Source organism: Etheostoma spectabile, chromosome 23, assembly GCF_008692095.1.
Source record: "Etheostoma spectabile isolate EspeVRDwgs_2016 chromosome 23, UIUC_Espe_1.0, whole genome shotgun sequence".
NCBI lineage: Eukaryota > Metazoa > Chordata > Actinopteri > Perciformes > Percidae > Etheostoma > Etheostoma spectabile.
This window is the reverse complement of record NC_045755.1, coordinates 23,609,407-23,625,143: the sequence shown is the minus strand read 5'-3', so window position 1 is coordinate 23,625,143 and position 15,737 is coordinate 23,609,407. Positions and strand designations below refer to the sequence as shown.

At 40.6% G+C, this 15,737-nt stretch overlaps 3 long non-coding RNA genes across 3 annotated transcripts in view; all 3 read left to right on the top strand.

Moving 5' to 3' along the window:
- Positions 1-14,786, top strand: part of LOC116673272 (uncharacterized) — a 17,534-nt gene extending 2,748 nt beyond the window's left edge. Inside the window, exons 2-3 of the long non-coding RNA XR_004327809.1 lie at positions 8,956-8,958; positions 14,477-14,786. This is a non-coding gene — a long non-coding RNA (uncharacterized LOC116673272). The remainder of the gene's footprint in view (positions 1-8,955; positions 8,959-14,476) is intronic.
- Positions 7,060-8,448, top strand: LOC116673273 (uncharacterized). The gene is made up of 3 exons (XR_004327810.1): positions 7,060-7,229; positions 8,097-8,252; positions 8,363-8,448. It is a non-coding gene; the product is annotated as an uncharacterized LOC116673273 (long non-coding RNA).
- Positions 12,429-12,804, top strand: LOC116673274 (uncharacterized). Its single transcript, XR_004327811.1, has 2 exons — positions 12,429-12,467; positions 12,614-12,804. It is a non-coding gene; the product is annotated as an uncharacterized LOC116673274 (long non-coding RNA).
- Positions 14,787-15,737: the final 951 nt, after the last annotated feature.

Below are 15,737 nucleotides of genomic sequence, written 5' to 3'. Positions count from 1 at the left end.
GTGTCTTTACTATCAGTCTGAACAGGCCGCAACAGATTTAAAATAACATTCAGTCACAGAAAATATGAAATGTCAGACAAAGATTATTAAATGAAATTCCACAAAGTAGGACAACATGTTAAACTACAAAACAATAATTTGAGAGCGTACAATTAAAAATGGCCAGCTTCTAGTGTGTTCTAATGATGAGAGGACTGTTTGGACCAATTTACACAAATATTGAATTTGCGCTTATTAAACTGACAATGCTCAAAGGTTAGAGTTTTTGCCAACTTTTGAGAGTTTAGAAATATTTAAAGGTGACAAAAATGTATTCCTAAAATGAAAATTACAGTGACTTCCTTTCAGCCCAAAAAAAATTGTATGTTTCTAGAGATGAGAAGAAAGTTTTTACAAAATAAAATCAAAATCAAAGTTTCAAACATGTCTACGTTTTCCAACCAAAACATCTTTAAACGTCTTAATGTTTCTCCTTTGGGCCTTCTCCTTCCCACGGTGGGTACATTGTGGTTAGGGTTGGGTACAAAAACCCGGTGCTAGTACGGCACCGGTGCCTTAACACCCGGTATCTATCGGACCGAATAGTAACGGGGATTTCGGTGCTACTAAAACACCAGCGCTGCCTATTTCCAGTAGTTGTTTTTGTCATTTAGCAGCAATTTACTGGAGAAATATTACTTCTTTTTTTTTCATTTAATTTAGACCATATAGTAATTAAGAAGCCGTTCTTAAATGTTGCTGTCTTTTTGTGCTCGTTTAAAAAAAAAAAAGTACATTTAAAAAATGTATTTTTAAAAGGATGGGTTCAGGCAACGATATTAGTGCCTAAATGTTAAAGGGTTCTGAGGACAGGCAGAAAACAGTCCAGCTGATCCACAATAACATACATGCTGCTCAGAAGATAAAGTTACTGCTGGTCAGCCTTCAATGTGGAGAGAAGATCAGAATATAACAACACAGCTATCAGGGCATGAGGAGGAGGAAACAGCTTGGCTCTGAAACATGTTCACAACGAGGCAGTGTGAATGCGCTGGTGTCTTTTAAGGTGACAACTCTGAGAAAAGGTTTTCCCACATTGTTCACAGCTGTACGGTTTCTCTCCAGTGTGAATGCACTGGTGACTTTTAAGGTGACCACTCTGAGAAAACGTTTTCCCACATTGTTCACAGCTGTACGGTTTCTCTCCAGTGTGAATGCGCTGGTGTTTTTTAAGGTTACCACTCTGAGAAAATGTTTCCTCACATTGTTCACACCAGTACGGCTTCTCTCCAGTGTGAATGCGTTGATGTGTTTTTAGGTTACTCTGTTGTGTGAAAGCTGCCCCACATTGATCACAGCTGTAAGGCTTCTCTCCAGTGTGAACTCTCTGATGAATCTTTAAATGTCCTGATGATGTGAAGGATTTATCACACTGCTGACAGCGGTGACATTTGACTCCTCTTCCTCTCCGTTTCTATCAACAGAGAAAAACCAAGAGAGTGAGTTAGTGAGGTGCCATGCTGTAGAGCTCTATCTTTTAACTAGAAAAAAACATTTAGAGCACGTCAATGGAACATGTTTGACTGACGCATTACCTTTCTTAATTATCTGCCAACATCACTATTATGGAGTTGCATTAGGGGAAATGTAACATCCAGTGTTGGCTAGTTTGTGATGAATAAATTACTTTTTATCAATTTATGCGTGGCCTCCATTTGTTGCCAGCCTTTTAGCCAGCTGTTTAGTAACAAATGGCATATCATCCGGGATTTTTTTGTGCCGGGAAAGTTGTAAATGTAACATTTTCCCACAGATTTTTAGCTTTCACTGGTATCTGTAGGGGTTACCGTGTTGTCTTCATGTTGCTGGAACAGCTCTACTCCAGTAAAGTAAATTGGAACCATTGTCCCTGATAGGCATTAACAATGAGGGGCACCAGTTGACCTTTGACCTTTTGTTTTAGGTTGTTGTTTTTGCTAAATCAAACATGTATAGCCAGCATTATTGTGTAAGTAAGTAATATGGTAGTGTAATGTGGTATTTTCCACACAAGCTCCATTTCCTCAAGCATTTCTGAAGCTCAGCAGAGCTTTCTGCTGTGCTCTGGAATAAAACTGCTTAGCATCACTGACTCCTCTGACAAACACAGGCCAAACCAACAGTCATGACATGCATGCTGCTCATTCTGTGGAATTTAATATGTAATTGAAAGGAGCATGTTCATAATAATAGCAGTGTTGTGTTCAATTAGTGAGCTAATTATTCTGTGAAGAAACAGGTGTCAGTTATGGACCATATTTAATCTATATACTGTATATATACATATTTAAGGAAGCAGGGTGGCTACAGGTATTAACAAGTTAAATTTAAGACTTTTTAAGACTTTTTAATACCAATTCTAAATGAAATTTAAGACCAAATTTACGATGGAAATACAAAGTGGAAATATACAGTAATCTTTCCAAGTAAACACAAAATTAACAGTATGGTAAAATAACAATAATCTGTTGAGTTTAAGAACATGGACTTAATGTGTGTAATCTAAAAGCATAACACAAAAATGTAATTGATGTCCTAAATTATATTACAATATTTTCAGAACATTTGGGTCCCTTGAACAAATAGTTATAACATCAAGTGAAATAACATCAAGTGAATATTTAAAAAAAACACTGTTCCTTTTGAACAAAAATAATTAAATGCCAATTCCAGCTGCTTTTAAAATGCAAAGACTCATATATGATTTGTGCCTAACAGACAGAGAGAGAGAGAGAGAGAGAGAGAGAGAGAGAGAGAGAGAGAGAGAAGAAAGAGAGAGAGAGACTCAGATGGATGGGTTGCAGTTTGTGGAGGACTCATCATGGAGAGAGAGTAGACAGCAGTGTGTATGAGTGTTTTGCGGTGTGGGAATGTGTGTGTGTGTGTGTGTGTGTATCTATATGTGTGTTTTCAGGTCTCCATGTGACCAATTTTTGTTCAAGTTTTGATGTCTACTCCTGAGCTTTTGTGAATATACTTGGAAAATAATTAATATACTATAATAAACAAAACAGTGACTTTGCACTTGAGAAAGCCTTCCCAAATTATAACGATACACGCACATGCAAGTCCAGCTGTTTGCTTTTGGTTGTCTGGCTCAGTGTCTCGTCGAACATAATTACAAACGCACCGCATTTCTGGACTTCTGTGATGAGGTCCTTTTTTACATATGGCGCCAATCCAAATTTAGCCACGTATCTGGTCTTGTCTTTTCCAGAGGTAAATGACTGTACAAGCCTTGAATCTGGAAGCATTGCTTGGAACACTTCTTCAGTCCCGTCATTTGACCTGTATGAATTGTGTCTTGTCCCGGTCCTCAGCCCCCCCCCGTCCCCTCTGCCCGGAGTGTTGGCGTAGAGCCACAAACTGCTCGTAGGTCAGCTGGCGTTGTTGGCTGTAGATTTCCCGCATAACATCTAGCGTTGTAGCGTTGACATCGTTGCTAGCGGTGGAGCAGAAACTAGCGATGGCGGGTTGCTGGCGTGCCTTTACGTAGGCTAGTCTCTGTGTTTTTTGCTTTGTACGTGCGATTCCACCGCTCTGATCCCCATTAGCCCAAGTTTGAAAATCTTCCGACACATAACGCAGTTCGCTTCATAAGCATTTTCAGGCACCGACCTTAACCAAGGATCCTCGTTGTTTTCAAGCCATTTGTCACTGAACTTGCATTTCCTGTGTTTCTAGACGGCTATCAACAATTACTGTATCACCTGCATGCTGCTAAATTACGAATCCCGCAAAATTACAAATCTCACTGACTACGGCCACGCCAACACCCGCAGCAAGAGCTTGATTGGTTGGAGTGGTTAATGTTAGGATAGCTGATTGGTCAGGGGATAGGACATGTACAAATGGGCTTATGTTACCGTGACAACGCAGCGCAAAGCCTACCGGGAAAAAATATTCGACAACAGATTGCCTGCATTTTCGCCGTGACATGACACAAACATATTTAAGACCTACCCAATCTGAATTTAAGACAATTTAATGCTTTTTAAGGCCTTAATTTTAGGAAACGTGATTTAAGACTTTTAAGGACCCGCGGCCACCCTGTTTACTAGATTAAAATCTTCTGTTTGAATGGAGAAAATGCAAGGGCTGATGAGGGACCAATCCATAGGACTCCAGAGTGTCAAGTATCTCCTGCATTCAGACTGGAAGAACTACTAAATGTAAGGCCCAAAGTCATTAACTGGAGCTACAAGCTACATGCACAGTAGTCTGGACCAACCACACTTCATTTAGCAGAACATCTCCAGATGTTCCTGTGTGAAATGGAAAGTTCAGAAAGACGTTTTGATGGGGCAACAAGGCAGGCCTGGTCACTTCTTTAAGGGCATACAGTGGGGTTCGAAGGTTTTGGGCAAGTTTGAGGTGCATTGGTCTCAAGGTTTACCAGTTTACCAGTAAACGCAACATTTTGTGCCGTCTGTGTTATTCAGAGAACAGCAGTGACCGGTGCTAGTCGGTGCTAGTTAAATATGAGTAACAGCGTGTGAGACGGAGCCTGCTGGACCCATTCATAAGTACGCCCACCCCCCCATTCATACTGGGTCAACCGTCTGTGAGTACGTCCACCCCCCCCCCAGCTCTTTTAGCCAGTTATTGTTGAAAACAAGTGAAGGAGCTTTAACAGAGATACATTTTTAATTTAAATATATCCTAGGCTATTTATTTCAGATAATTTTCATTTCCATGTGTTGCAGCTGTCTATTCAACATAAGAAGAGTGTAGCATAATATGGCTGTGAAAGCAGTTATAAACAACCTATGTGACTATAAAAGGTGTGTGGTTAAAAGCAACAAATAACCGTGATGACAATTTTGATAAAAATAATCGTGATTATCATTTTGGCCATAAACATAATCGTGCAGCCCTAACTCAGAGTTCTACATTCATAACGGACTGGAGGAAAACGTAGTATTGGTTGAATGTACTTGTAGATGGATACTATAGACAGATACCATAGATTTAGATACTTTAAATAGATACTATAGCTAGATAGATACTATAGATAAATAGATAGACAGATACTATAGATAAATATTATAGATACTATAGCTAGATAGATACTATAGATAGATACTACAGATAGATAGATACTATAGATAGATACTATAGATAGATAGATACTATAGATAGATAGATACTATAGATAGATAGATACTATAGATAGATACTATATATAGATACTATAAATAGATACTTTATTCATCCCGAAGGAAAATTTAGTGGCAAGACAACATAACATGAACACATATTCACACATATACACATAGTTCACTCTCTTGAAATATTACAATTTCTTTAGACCTTTTTATGTTACTGTACTTTATTAGTGATTTTTTTCCAGTTTCTTGTAAAATTTGGACTATTTCAGGATTTTTTTATAAAAATTGAATTACTGTGAAGTGAATTTCACAGTAAAATAATTAATGCTTTAAGAAACAAGCACCATGGACTGCTAATTAGCCAGTTAACTTCTGTCCAAGGCTGCTAGCATATATAACTCCTCTCAAACTGACTAAAACCACGGAAAAATTACGTTAAATCAGACAACACAACACACATTAGAAGAGAGCTGAGACTTTAACGCTAGCAGTTAGCCACGAAGCTAATAGCGTAGCTAGTAGTTAGCCACGAAGCTAACAGCGGAGCTAGACGTTAGCTTCGTGGCTAACAGCGGGGCTAGACGTTAGCTTCGTGACTAACAGCGGAGCTAGAAGCTAGCCACGAAGGTAACTGCGGAGCTAGCGGAGGATCTAGCAGTTAGTCATGAAGCTAATAGCGGAGCTAGCAGTTAGCCACGAAACTAATTGCGGAGCTAACAACAGAGCTAGCCCGACGTGTTAACGCATGCGCCGCTCGGGCTTCTATTCGCTTATTGTTCGCACGCACTCTGGCTGCCGTGTAACAGAGCAGTTATTAAGATATTTACCTGAACACGTGCGGGTTCACCTGGAGCTCTGTCTCCCAAAAAACTCACTTAGAAGCTCAGCAGCAAACAAAACACAGCTATCCCGCTGCAAGCCACAAACTTCCGGTTTACTTTAAATTGGGGCTTTTCAGATTAAAAGTCTAAAAGACAGAAGGCCGCCGCCTGCAGGTCATGTAAATAATCACTAGAACAGCATATCTCCACCAGACTCCATGTAAATAATCACTACCTTTAGCGTGTATAGAGCAGCATATCTCCACCAGACTCCATGTAAATAATCACTACCTTTAGCGTGTATAGAGCAGCATATCTCCACCAGACTCCATGTAAATAATCACTACTTTTAGCGTGTATAGAGCAGCATATCTCCACCAGACTCCATGTAAATAATCACTACTTTTAGCATGTATAGAGTAGCATATCTCCACCAGACGCCATGTATATAATCACTACTTTTAGCGTGTATAGAGCAGCATATCTCCACCAGACTCCATGTAAATAATCACTACTTTTAGCATGTATAGAGTAGCATATCTCCACCAGACGCCATGTATATAATCACTACTTTTAGCGTGTATAGAGCAGCATATCTCCACCAGACTCCATGTAAATAATCACTACCTTTAGCATGTATAGAGTAGCATATCTCCACCAGACGCCATGTATATAATCACTACTATTATTATGATGAGCAGCATATCTCCACCACCCCACTAACACAGAACGTTTAGGGAACGTTAGTTTTTGGTTCTCTAAAGGTTCGTTCGAACCAAACTAAAAGCTAACGTTTAGGGAACGTTCCCTCCTGGTTATAACGTTCTCTAAACGTTAAGAGAACCAAACAACGGTAACGTTCCCCTGCGGTTGCGCCGTACCTTTACACAACGTTCCCGTTTGGTTGTTTTTGGTTGTTCTGAGTTAGAAGTAGCATGGTTTGCTGTCACTTGATTTATTCACTCAAAAATGATTCGACTTATAAAATTTAAGAAAGATAAACAGCATAGCATTTATTTTAAGGCTGATATCAATTTAGCTTAAAACAGTACTTTTGCTTGACTTCGTTTTTTTAACTGTCTTAGTGAAACAACTTAAAAGAGGAATCTATCAATGGGACGATTTTCACAACTAAGATAATTCACTTCTTTATTCAGTTTGAAAACCTAACCGTTACAGCCCCCCACCAGTAGGGGGCTCTGCTCTGAGCAGACCGATTCTCCCGTTAGAAGAAGAAAAAGCGACGGGACCAGGACCACGCGGCTCAGCTCACGGAGAGGTAAGCGAAATACTTTGCAGTTAAATGATGTTGTGGTTGTAATGGGAGGGTTTGTGGTTTAACATTAAACTCTTTCCTCGTATGGCTTTGTTATATTCCGGTTCTTGTTAGGTTGACCAAAAATAAAAGTTTGGCTGAAGTCAACAACTAACTTTAGTTAGTTTTTCAACGTCGTCCGCCATTATGCTATGCTAGTCATGCAGTGAGCTGCTCCAAATCTTTTCTTTTTAGTAAACTATTTGTGCACAAACCATGTTCTCCATGCTGAGTTTATGTGTTGAGCCCCAGGTGAGACTTGGAGTAAAGTTTCATGTTGTGTCGAGCCTTCTTAGTGTTTTAAAAATGTTGATTTTGATGCTATCATAGAAGGCCCCTAGCTCTCCCATTCAAAAGGGCGAGGCCAGAGTTGGGCTTTAGATGGATTGCATAAATCTTGCACTTTGTTTGCTGCTGTGCACGACGTTTCTGCTTTGTTGCATTGTATGTTTTGTGTAATCATGTTAAAATGCTTTCGTTTATGTTACAAATAAGATATCCGTTTTCGGTCTTTTTTTAATTAGTGTACTACAGTACATAAATAAAGCCAAGATAATCAAAATCCTTAGTCCAGGTAGATCGGCAGCCATCTTGCAACGCACTTTAGCCAGTTATCGGCAAGCTGAGTGAAGGATACAGCAAGGGACGTAATGTGTTGCTACACAGCTGCAGTACTGGCTTTACACTATGCATTTCTGTGGATGCTGTGTCTCCCCATTACAAAGTATCTGGGCTACAATGCAGAAATCTTGTCACGTACAATGTTTACACTGACTGTATACATTTAAATATTTTTGCAATCAGTACAAATTGTATGATCTGTTATTTCAGATGAATCCGGATGGAGACATTTGAGGAGAAGATGGATTATCTGCTCATGCTCTACAGGAGCTCCATGTCACCTCGCTCTGCTCCAAATCACAGCGTGCCATTTGCCCAACAGCAGCTGGGCCAAATATCCAGTTAAAAAAATATGGCTGTGTACAGGTAACCTATTGCTGCTATACTATATGTAAATAAATAATTTTCTCTGTATGGAACTGCTTTTCTTTCTTCTTTTTTTGCACTACTGGATCACAAATGTTCTCTTAACATAGATTCCTACGCCAAAGCTGTGGACCGGTGTCGGCGGCTGAGGGACACTTCCAGCATCCAGACAGAAGATGAAGCAAGTGTCCAAAAAAGGCAGCGCCGACGCCCAAGGAGGTTCATGACAGATTCTTCAAGCGATGGTAAGACCTTTATTATAGACTACATTTTTTCACATATTTCAAATCACAGATTTTGCAATGGGTACACGCTATATGGTCTCTGTATTACAGATGAATCTGTTGCACGACCAGATAAACTGTCCAGGACGGAGCGTGCGTCTGGAAGCCCTGTCTGGAAGTTAAAATTTATGTATGCATTTATATAAAACAGTCATATTTCTTAACATGGAACCAATGACAGTCAACATGGTGCATATCATGGGATTGTTCTAATGTTTGTCTCTTCCTGTCTTTTTTCAGCTCAGCAGATAACACTTCCTCCACCACCTGCATGTAAGTTGTTTTAATATATATTTTGTCTGATATAAAAGAATAGGTTCATATTTTGTAATGGCATGTGCAGGCAACCTATCAACTTCATCTTATAAAAAAATCATATAATTTATTTTTATATGTATCAACGCCATGCAGGAAACCAGCTGGTTGCCCAGAGCAGGATGAGTCTTTAGTGACCCTACCACGGACTGCCACTTCATCTTGGGACACAGTTGAAGGTACAGTTGCTTTGATTTTTGTATTTGCAAAGAAGTACAATTTAATGGCAAGGATCACTAGAGTAACACAACATTTTTGTTGTTTTAAACAGAAGAACTCACACAGAGGGAGGTGGCTCAGACATGGAGATCAAAATGAGAGGTAAGACTCAGGTTGCTCACGTGTTTGTATGTATGTATGGATGTATGTATGTGTGTATGGAGAGGAGGAACAATATGGAAATTAAGTGGCCATAGTTCTGCCCTAAGACAAACACTATATAATTGCATAAAATCTAATATCTTAACTGAACTGACTTCTCTTACAAAATGAGATTGTACAAGCTCTACACTGTATGCATAATCTGTTACTATATGTTTTACAGCAATTTTTCCGGTCAACCTTCGGTGGTTGTACTGGAGGTGATGCCATCCGCCGCATGCTGCTGAGACAGTCCAGCCTGCGGGGAAGAAAGACAAAGAAAGCCTTCCAGGACCTGGCTGTATGCAGGGTTATAACAGGCAGGTTTTATTTTATTCTTCACATTAGTATTATGCTTAGCTTGGCTGACAAGAGGTTTTAATTTGACCTATAACTTTGCTTCATTTTGACTTCTACTCTAGCGGCCTGCCAGAAAAACTTCCCTGCGCTGACTGCTGCAGAAGCGGAGGATTTGATTGGGCAAGTTCTGAAGTTTGCCCCACACAGACGGTAAATTTAAGTTCTTCTGCATTATGTTCATAAGAAAGTTCATCAAAAAAAATGTGTTAATGTGTTCATTCTTAGTATTACATGTCTAACTTTTGTTTATTTCTTTATAGGCCAGCTGAGAAGGACTGAGCCATGGAGCCCCTTTTTAACTTTTTTATTAATATATTGTTTTAGTGACTTATTTTGCACACACTTTACAAACCCATCTTTATGCATCTTGCACTACATTTACACTACATCCTTATCTTTGTTGTTTCTTTTTCAGTTGTTTGAATATTAAAGTTTTGAAATGCCATCAAGTTTGCCTGTTCATTCCTTCATACTAATATAACTTTTGTATGTATGTACGTGTGTATTTACAGTACATACATACACACATAGAGTATGGGTGTTGTTTAAAGGTTAGGGGAATAAGCTTTCTTAACGTTCTGGGAACGTTCCCTGAAGGTTTGTTTTGGTTGTAGTTTGGTTGTCTGCTGGTTTATTGGAAGGTTTTCTTAACGTTCTGGGAACGTTCGTTTTTGGTTACAGCGAACGTTCCCCTAACGTTAAGAGACCGTTCCGTAACGTTCGCTGAGGGTTGCAACGCTAAGGGAACGTTCCCTAACGTTCTCTAAAGGTTGCAACGTTAAGGGAACGTTCCCCTAACGTTCGCTAAAGGTTGCAACGTTTTCGGAACGTTCGCCTAACGTTCTCTAAAGGTTGTAACTTTTAGAGAACGTTAGGAGAACGTTCGCGATAACCAAAAACGAACGTTCCCGGAACGTTAAGAAAACCTTCCAATTAACCAGCAGACAACCAAACTACAACCAAAACAAACCTTCAGGGAACGTTCCCACAACCAAAAACGAACGTTCCCAGAACGTTCTGGGAACCAAAAATTGTTAGCTGGGGTGTCCTCCTGTCTCCTCCTGTGTGATACAGGGCGGTATATGTAAAGCATGTAGCGATGTATCGTAGACCGTTAATATTAATATATATATATATATATATATATATATATATATATATATATAGCTATACAATCTATGCAATGTATACAGTCCATTCAAGGCAGAAATATGTGGGACTGTTGTGCAAAACAACGTTAGCGTTAGCATTAGCGATTAGCATTAGCGATTAGCATTAGCGATCAGCATTAGCGATTAGCGATTAGCATTAGCATTGCAAGCTAGCGATTTTTAAAAAGTTTCAGTTAGGAACATGGTTGCAAGTATACATGTACAGGACTGCATAGACCACAAAACAAGACTGTCGTAACTTTTTAATCAATTATTTAAGCCGAAAGTACTTACATTCATGTGTCTCTCTGGTCGACGGGCAGCCATTGATGCCTGTGTGTTTTCAAGTGAGGTCGCGTCCACACTAGGTTCCAAGGGGTATACACCCCTTGGTCTATCCCCTACCCCTAGCTCGTAATAGGGACAGCACTAGGTCCCGTGTGAACGCGCAAAAGCTAGGGGAAGGGGTAAGGGGTAGGGGTAAGGGGAAGGAATGGGATTCAGCCTAAGTCTATCTCAGAAAAAACTATTAAAAATCTGAAATTCTTCAGGGGATGTAGCTCAGTGGTAGAGCTCATGCTTTACCTGTATGAGGACCTGGCATAGGGTGACCAGACGTCCCCGGTTTCCGGAAACAGTCCCCGATTTTGGCTACCTGTCCCCGGCTGGATCTGTCCCCAGAAATGTCCCCGGTTTTCACTGTGACTGAAAGACCCGAAATTGGAATGAAAGAAAGAAGAAACGTAGCCGATAATCGCACACCCAACACACGCAGGCTCCAGGCAGCCAGAGCCAGCGGTGCTCAGAGAGGTTTTAGAAGCCGTGTGTTACGATGCTAAAATCACCTGTTATTTACATGGAGTCTGGTGGGTTTAGCGAACGCAATTTCACGGACTTTTATGTTTTAAAAAGGATCTTAATCTTTAACAGAAAGGTTGACCTCCTTAGAAATCCTTCCCATAATGTTGTTAGACACTTAGAATATTACAGTTTTTTTGGATTGCTTACACACTAAAGTTAAAAGTAGTACACTACTAGCAAAACCTTACACTCAACAAGCAAAACATCAGCCCATATTTGCACAACTATAAGCACATTGTCAACCTCACACTTGTTGCAAAACTCTACACACAGTGATTTGCAAAACACTAAACACACTTAACATACATTACACACAAACATCTATTATGAAGTCACTTCCTTGCAATACCAAAGCACTGACTGTCAAATTACCGCACCTTCCAACCAATTGATTCAACACAGTCATCAGGTGTGCAAACACTTGTTTGCTTAATTGTAGACACACCAATCAGGTGTATAAGCACTACAAAAAGCAGCAGGTGAGTTCATCGGTCTTCAAGCACAATGGAAAGAGTCAGAGAAATAGTTAGACGAGGTGGAGGACGAGGTGGAGGAGAAGGAGGAGGACGACAAGGAGGAGGAGGAGAAGGACAAGGAGGAAGAGGAGGAAGGGGAGGAAGAGGAATCAACAGAGGAGGAATCAACAGAGGAGGAATCAACGGAAGAGGAAGAGATGGAGGCCACGCTGGAGGTAGAGGAAGAGGAAGAGGAAGACAAGAAGGTGCTCAAAGAGGGCCGAATCTGACAAATGAGATCCGCGCAACACTGGTTGACCACGTTGTCAACCACGGCCTGACGCTGAGGGAGGCTGGACTGCGAGTACAGCCAGATCTAAGCCGACACACAGGGGCAAGTGTGATAAGAACATTTCGACTGGAAAATAGGTATTGTAAAAATATCATCATATCAAAAACATCTGCACAGTTTCAGCAACTGCTTACAGTACTGTATTCTATGCACTATCAGCACTTCTGTTACCTTTTCCTGTGAAATTACTGTACTATTGTTTACTGTTCTTTTCTCTACATAGGATTGAGGGTCAGGAACGACGAGGGGGAAGGCCTCCTATGTTCACAGAACAGCAAGAGAGGGAGATAGTAAACATGGTTTTGGCCAACAATGCTATAACCCTCAATCAGCTCCAAGCTAACATTGTCAATAACCACGTCGGTTTCAACAATATCCATCAGGTCTCAACATCAACACTGGCACGCATCCTAATAAAAAACCATATTCAAATGAAGCAAATTTATCGAGTGCCTTTCGAGCGCAATTCCGAAAGGGTGAAACGACTGCGGCATGATTATGCAGAGGTATGTATTCACCTAAGCATTGTGATCTTGCATACTGTCTCATAATCTTTTACTGTACTGTAATATGTATACTAGATCTACACTGACCACAATTTTGCCTGACACTGTTCTTCAGAGAGTTTTACAAATGGATGGAGAGGAGATCCAGCATGAGTTCATCTACGTAGATGAGGCTGGGTTCAACCTGACGAGAACACGAAGGAGGGGAAGAAACATCATTGGCCACAGGGCTATAGTCAATGTCCCAGGGCAACGTGGGGTAATATAACACTCTGTGCAGCCATTACACAGAATGGGGTCCTCCACCGCCATGCCCATATGGGCCCTTACAACACAGCACTCATACTCACATTCTTGGACCAATTGCACAACATAACAGCAGCAAATCAAATCGATCATATGCAATACATTGTTGTCTGGGACAATGTGTCTTTCCACCGCTCTGCTCTGGTTCACAACTGGTTTCAGCAACATCCACATTTCACCGTCCTATATCTTCCACCATACTCTCCATTTCTCAACCCTATAGAAGAGTTTTTCTCGGCATGGCGGTGGAAGGTATATGATCTCCGTCTCCAGGCTGAGGTACCCCTCATCCAAGCCATGGAGGAGGCCTGTGACCAGATGGAGGTAGCAGCAATGCAAGGATGGATTCGTCATTCAAGACGTTTCTTTCCAAGGTGTCTTGCTAATGACAACATTGCCTGCGATGTTGATGAAATTCTCTGGCCAGATCCAGCTAGGCGAAGAGACAATGTCTAGTGTTTTGTTTTTTACAGTACAATACGTAAAGTGACATTTTGTTACAGTATTATGAATCTCCATGTCAACATTTTGGTCGTGTTGAGAAATAAATGAGTTTCTTCAGTCTGCAACATTGGTCTTGTGTAGTGTTTGGTGAATTTACATTGTATTTGTACTTTGTTGATGGTAGCCAACTCTAATCATAGGGAAGTAGAAGTGCTAAAAGTGTTTTAAGTTTATCAGAGCAGAGTGTAACTCGTGCAAACAGAGTATAGTAATGTGAAACGTGTGTGTTTCATATGGCAACAAAGTGTGGTTTTGAAACAGAAGTGTATAGTTTTTACAAGAGTGTTTAATTATGCGAAGGATCTGTAGTGTTTTGCTAGTTGGGTGTGTGGTTGTGCTAATTGTGTGTAGTGTTTTGAAAACACGGGCCCTGTTTTGAAAATCGTGCTTAAGCAATCCAAAAAAACTGTAAAGTATCAAAGTAATATGTGACACGGAGGCCCCTTGGAGAGATACCTGCTGCTGTACAAGTTGCTGATCTTCAGCTCATTAGATGGTCAGTTAGCTCCATCTAGTGGACAGATAGTAGAACTCCATCATCTGATGAAACTCAGTACACAGAGACCTCAAACTGTCTGACAACAACAGGAAGGTGACAAATGTGGAGGAGGATCAGTCATATCCTGATCATCCAGACAGATTTGACATCTCGCATCAGCTGCTGTGTAGAGATGGTCTGACTGGTCGCTGTTACTGGGAGGTCGAGAAGAGAGGAGAGGTTGATATATCAGTGAGTTACAGAGGAATCAGAAGGAAAGGAGACAGTAGAGACTGTGTGTTTGGATATAATGATCATTGCTGGAGTCTGAACTGGTCTGATGGTGGTTACTCTGTCTGTCACAATAACAGAAGAACAGACCTCACTTCCTGCTCTGTCTCTAACAGAGTAGCAGTGTATGTGGACGTTCCTGCTGGCTCTCTGTCCTTCTACACAGTCTCCTCTGACTCACTGATCCACCTCCACACCTTCTACACCACATTCACTCAGCCTCTCTATCCTGGGTTTGGGTTCTGGTCTGGTTCCTCAGTGTCTCTGTGTCCTCTGCAGGACTGAGAGTCTCTCCTGTGGACAGAAACACTGACTGAAGACCAGGTGCTGAAATCAAAGTTCAGTCTGTTCACCATCACACACACTCTGCACTGTGAAGCAGATCTGAGACTCAAACACAGAAACATTCATCTGATTTCATCTCTGATAATCAACATTTGAACTGTTTGACTAAAACACTTCATGATATGTCAACTGTCATTGGTCACTATTATGTCTTTTATATTTTAAATCATATTGTAATATATTTAAAATGTGGAAAACAAATGTTTCTGTAAACAATCATCATATAGTCTAATGTTTCTAAAAGCTTTTTAAAAATCTATCCGTTTCATCATTTGTTCATTTGATCATATCATGATTTCATTCATCAGTTGTTTCTCTTTACTGAGATTGATACACCCCTCCTCCCAAAAAAAAGTCAAAGGTATAACCCTGCTGTGTGAACCGCGTATCGCCTTGCGATTACTGCGGTGCATGCATCCTCGGGCTTGGACCCCTAAAAATCATCTTTTGGAAATTGAGCTTAATGCCTTAATTTCATAAAAAGGAAAAATCCAACCTTTAAGGACACCAACTCTGTTGTCCAGCAATAGTGGTATAGTGGTGAGCTTAGCTGCCTTCCAAGCAGTTGACCTGGGTTTAATTCCCAGCCATCGCAGTAGTTCTGATTGTGTGGTTACTTCCTTCATTTGACAAGAAGTAACCAGAAAGGTTACTCGCCCAACCCGGTTTGACAAAATATTAGATCTCTGTTATGGTACAAATAAGGGAGCATATCAACCACTCAAGCTTCCTCCATGAGAATCCACAGTATGTATCTATTTCTCAGCATTTACTTTTAGTCTGTGTTACAAGATTTGCAGTGAACGGTTTATTTTCCAGCAAGTGGGAATCATTCCAGGTGAGGGTTGGCCTCCGCCAGGGCTGCGCATTGTCACCAATCCTGTTTGTAGTATTTATGGACAGGATATCAAGGCGTA